At 38.1% G+C, this 5,440-nt stretch overlaps 1 long non-coding RNA gene across 2 annotated transcripts in view; it reads left to right on the top strand.

The window, feature by feature from the left end:
• LOC107716736 (uncharacterized) overlaps positions 1–5,440 on the top strand; it is a 16,835-nt gene that overhangs the window by 3,495 nt on the left and 7,900 nt on the right. For both annotated transcript variants that reach the window (XR_001637246.1, XR_001637247.1), the window contains exon 3: positions 3,804–3,911. This is a non-coding gene — a long non-coding RNA (uncharacterized LOC107716736). The remainder of the gene's footprint in view (positions 1–3,803; positions 3,912–5,440) is intronic.

The following is a 5,440-nucleotide window of genomic DNA, read 5'->3' as shown; positions in this document are numbered from 1 at the left end:
TTTGAACTGGGGGGGGGGGGGGATTGGGGGGGGGATCCAGATATAGATCGTGACCCTCCCACTTCGTATAGTTCCTTGCATAGTTCCAAGAAGAGTCATTCTTTAACAATTTTGACAAATGATCGCATGGATGCAAGAAAAGAACTTCACGGGTAAGTGAAATGAAGTCACATTCCACAGCTGGATTGAGATTATGGCCAAAATATATGCCAGAGGGATCACACTTTTGATGTGTAGTCATGCCTTTATTACTTGTTTTCCTCAAATTGTGAGAAATTGACGGCTGTTGATGCCTTTACAAATGTTGTTGTTCTTGTAAAGTTGGATGTTGAAAATGTATGTAACGTTCTTCTGATGCCACTCGCTTAGAAACGCACCATTTTCTTGTTTGTTGTGCCCGCAGGCGATGATGCAACTGTAATGTATAGAATTTGTTATGTTCTGCTGATAGTTTAGAGACCCCCGTGTCCTCACTGAGTGGTATCAGCCAGTGAACTCTCTGTGGTCATGCAATGAAATGACCTCAGAAGCCTGTCGTGTTGTTGTCGTCGTGCTGCTTTGTTTTACATGCACGTTAGAACCCGACGCCTCCAAAATGTTAATCGTTTTGAAAACGACCCTAATGTCTGTTTTGAATGGATACATGTCGATGTACTTGCAGACATGAATACACGCCACCCCGACATGGTGTGCGAGAGACGTGGCAACCCATTTTGAAACGTGACATGGCGAACGAATTCGGCTTCAAAACAAAAAAAAAGGATAAAAACATTTAATGTTATTGTCTTAAACGGAATATTTCTGGTCACTTGCGCCAACTAGGATACAATTTGGTTTCCCCTTTCTTTCTTTCTTGCTTTCTCTTTTTTTTTCAAAAAGGGGGGTCCCTATATGAGCAAGAAACCGATTGGTGGATGACGATTTTTAGTTTGCGCCAATAAAATCTCTCGCTGCTCTCTATTTATTGCGAGCAGATTACAGACTGCTCTCTCCTCACCAAGAGCGCTTCATCTGCTCAATTCTCCGGCATCACGAACCAGAGGATGTATTTCATAGTAGCAACAAAACGGCGAGGCGAAAAGAAACGAGTTCAATGGTCGCTCTATCACATTTGTGTCTTTGTTTAGATGCAATTATCGCAGCGCACGTCGGTAGGCACGAGCGACTACAAAAACCAGCGAAAATAAACTACTGGGAAGGAGTGAATTCAGAACCACGGACAGCGCTCGCACTCAGAATACAGGCATTTGGATGCTGGCTGCTCTCAAAGCTTCCCATGCTCGTAGAATGTGAATGAGTTGGATACAGTTCAGCCACGGAAAAGGTCTTCGCGGTCTGGACACAATAGGAATGGGAAACCAGAGCCATGCACAAGCCACCTGGATGTCACTGTTTGATGTCACGGACTTCAGACTGCGATTTGTCTTTCGCGAATCTTTTTGCGGTCTGGGCTTGCTGTTCATAAGTATCTAGCTGGGAAGCCCTTACCCCAAAAAGCATTTGCGGAAGGCGCATTCACCGACTGATCCGCTGCGTGGATTAAATGCTTGCATTATTATTATTATTATTATCATCATTATTATTATTACTGTATTTATTTTCTACAAATACTTTATTTTTCCCCAAAAATATGTCATCACTGTATTGCGGTTCAAATGTAAAGCCGAACTTTTCTCCCACTTACGTCCCCAAAGTCTAAGATCCCTCCCTGTCGAGAGTTATCTGGCGTCTCCATTGCCAGAATATTTACTCTCTTTAATACTATTACAAAAAGTCACCCAAACAAAACAACAGTTCCACCAACGAGCCTCCCAGTTTGCACGTGGGAAAACACACTGGTCCATTCGGGGAAGAGAGAGAGGGGGGCATCTCGTTAGTGTGCTATTCACTTAGAAGCCAAACAATGTTGAAATGACCCCACCCTGTTCGCAATAACATATAAGCTGTTTAACCCTTCCCGACGCAGTTATAGTTCTACACGGGTTTAAAATTAAAATATCAGCCCATTGACAGAGTGCCAATGTGTGTGTGTGTGTGTGTGTGTGTGAGAGAGAGAGAGAGAGAGAGAACACGTCACCATAGGTGCCCAAAGACAAAAAGGTTTCACCCAACCTCATCGTTTTTTGTTTTTTTTATTTCTTTTCTTTCCTTCTTTTTACACACACCCTCGTTCCTTCTCACACACACACTCTCTCTCTCACACACACATTTCTTTTATTTATTTTCTTTTTATTTCCTTTTACACACCCTCGTTTCTTCCCTCACACGCACACACACACACACACACACACACACAGTATTTTGGAAATATGACACCTCAATGAAATATGACACACCTACGCACACCCAGGATATAACATGTAGACACATTGGGTGATAAAGTTTTTATGCCATGCAGATACAGTCCATTGAGAAATTCTCAGCAACTGAGAAGTGACGTGATCCGTGTCACTACAATTTTGAAGTCAGGTCCCCTAAGTACCACATAAGTCATTTCCTGTTTTCGGTGACACTCACCTGTCCCGTCCTATATGCGAGAGGAAGTGCAAACACAAATGCCCCTATTATAGGCTACAGTATTTGGAAAAGGCTCCAAAGTCCCTTAGTGACGACAACCCTAAATTCCTTCAGGTCAGACAAACATTAATTTCGTCTCAATCGTATGTGTTCCCTCACGTTATTGCATTATAACAAAGATGCATTCCTTTGATTATATGGTTATAAAATTAGAGCAATTAAAAATGACGTAGGGAAGAGGTCCTCTTGAAATTGGTTAAAAAATATTAGAAAACTTCATGGAGTTTTGCATATCATGTAGCCTAATTTTTTTCCCCCTGATAAGCTTAAAGGCCTAAAAAAGTTGCTCATACTTAAAAGAAAATTAGTTCTACGTTATGGTCAAACATTACAAAATCGTTAAATTAAAAATCCTCTTTGCTGATAGCTAAACTGTGAAATGCAATAATGTAAGTGTTCGTTTTGAGTTTGAACATGTTTTTTTGATTCAAGTGATTGATTTGATGCTCACTCAAAAGAGGCGAACGGAGACAGAAGGTTGATTTAGTGTTCGGATGAAAAATATACTAACGCGGATTTTGGTGGCCTAATAAATTTAAATCATTACATCATATTTGACTGCAAGAATCCGTGATTAAATTGGGTTAGAACTATTATAATATTGTATAAACAGCATCAGGAGGAAGCTCCTACGCCGAGCATGTGCATCGTGAAAGTATTTTCTTTAGTTTGCTAAAACAGCATGTTTATTTCTGTTCATTGAACTTATACCAATAGTTTCAATCATTTCTGCTCGATTTCACAAGATTTTCGAGTTTTCTGCGTGAGGGGTTAAATTCCAAGTGGTCGAAAAAGTGCAAGAAACTTTTTTCTAAACTAATACATTTAGCCAACAATTACTGTGAAGTTTTAAAGTTTACTGACCTATATGACTTTTTGTACTGTCTACACGCATGTAATGAAACGTTTCGTGACATCCGTGTGCGTCGCTTTGGTTCCGTAGACTCTAAAGTGAGTGAAACATATTCTCGTGCTCTGCGTATCTAAACTTATATGAAAAAGTGCACAAAAAGTGTTTTTTGGGTGGACTGAATGCAGCTGCGAAGGGCTTTTTCATGCTCTCATTTGTTTTTCACCCCATTTTACTGTTCCCAACTCTTTTCAACTCCTTGTTCACCAAACATGCCTTGTATATTTTTCAGAAGCTGCTAAACTGCCCAAACTGCGCATTCAAACGACCCCACTGTTATTTATGTACAAATTTGTGCTCTTGTCTTTGTGCACAGGGCAGGACAGAACTTGAGGCATCCATCGTGTCAAGTACTGAGGGTGAAATGAACGGCTCGACTCACAGAACGATCCCAGACGGTGTTGCTCGTGACGTCACCGGCGTCGTAAGTTCATTCTTTCTGTCTCAGCCCTTTGCGAGAGTGGCCTCTGTTCGTGCCATTGTCTGTCAGTAAGCGCTTGAAACTGCAGCAGGCACAGGATTTTTTTTTTTCAGTAATACAAGGGTTTAACAGTTGAAGGTTTTTCTTTGTTATTTTTATGCCTATCAAACTGTTGTATTCAACGGTTTCAGGCCTGTGTCACGTCTTAAGTGCTCCGGTTGTACTTTACAGTTAAACAGTCTGAAAGTCACTAAGGTGGGTGTGGCGCCCTGTATAGTGTGTATCAGGACAATTACATGGTAATTTAAAAGTCTTTCTTTTAGTTTAACGTGAAAATTTTAAGTTTTGATAGAAAAGCATATGAAGACTTTTATTGGTATTGCTTATGGTGAATACAGCATGATTTATTCTATAGTGAACTGGATCACTACTCTGGTTTGTATGATTATATATTTATGCTTAATATACCTTAAATATTTATTGCTTTAACAATTAGGTAGAATGCAAATACATTCTCAGAAGTGTAAGTGTACTTGATATGTGCATAGACGCATATGCACATACATGATTTAATATCTGTACACATATGTAGATAGTTTTAAAAATAAAAAAGGTATTTAAGTGTTTTTAAGTACAACAAAAGTACCTACAAATATTTGGTAGTTTTTGTGTATGTTTTAGCTCTCACTGCATGCCGTTACTTATATTACACAGACTTGTATTGAACGTCTTAAGTGAAATGACCACTGAAGTTATATGAGATATTACGTTGAGCAGCAAAATATAAAAAATGAAGCTACGTAAGTGGGGAAAAAAATGATATATGCAGTGGCTCGTCAAGAGTTTTAGTTTTCTGTGGAGTTAAGGATCTTAGTGTGTGACTTTCAGAAGTATTTTAACAGTATTGCTCATTGCAGGTTAGTTTAGAATAATGTACAAGGATTCTTTTCAGTTGTTTGTTAAATGGAAAAAATATAAATGTATCATAAAAATATTTATAACCTACAAAGTTAAGGGGCATTATTAACACAGGCTGGATGGTACGAAAGACCTTGGAAGATAAAATTATCCAAGCTTTTTTTTTTTTTTTATGTCTTTCTTTTTTTGAGGAATTAGTGCCACAATATTGTTTGATTTGGTCTTTAAACACTATAAACCTTTTAAACCTCCCAGCAGAAATTTCACGACATGATGTTGAGATGCTGACACACAACCTGAGACAAAGAGTTTTAATACAGATTTTAAAAGGAATACTTACAGATTACTGTACTGTAAAATCGCAAATATTATTTTGTACATTTTCTGTATATAAGTCATACTTAACAGACACTATTTTATATCTTTAGTGAAGCTAGAGATGGACTGCAACACCGGTTACCATGGGCTATTTTCATTTAACAGTCTATTTAAATTGCAGATTTAAACACTTATCAAAATAAATATTACATTACATTAAAATAAATATCGACATTATTGTTATAATATCTCATATTTATGTATATATATATATATATATATATATATATATATAT

Source organism: Sinocyclocheilus rhinocerous, unplaced genomic scaffold (genome assembly GCF_001515625.1).
Source record: "Sinocyclocheilus rhinocerous isolate Xijiao unplaced genomic scaffold, SAMN03320098_v1.1 scaffold1201, whole genome shotgun sequence".
NCBI classification, from domain to species: Eukaryota; Metazoa; Chordata; class Actinopteri; order Cypriniformes; family Cyprinidae; genus Sinocyclocheilus; species Sinocyclocheilus rhinocerous.
Note: the sequence above shows the minus strand (reverse complement) of the source record. Positions and strands in the feature narration are given on the sequence as shown.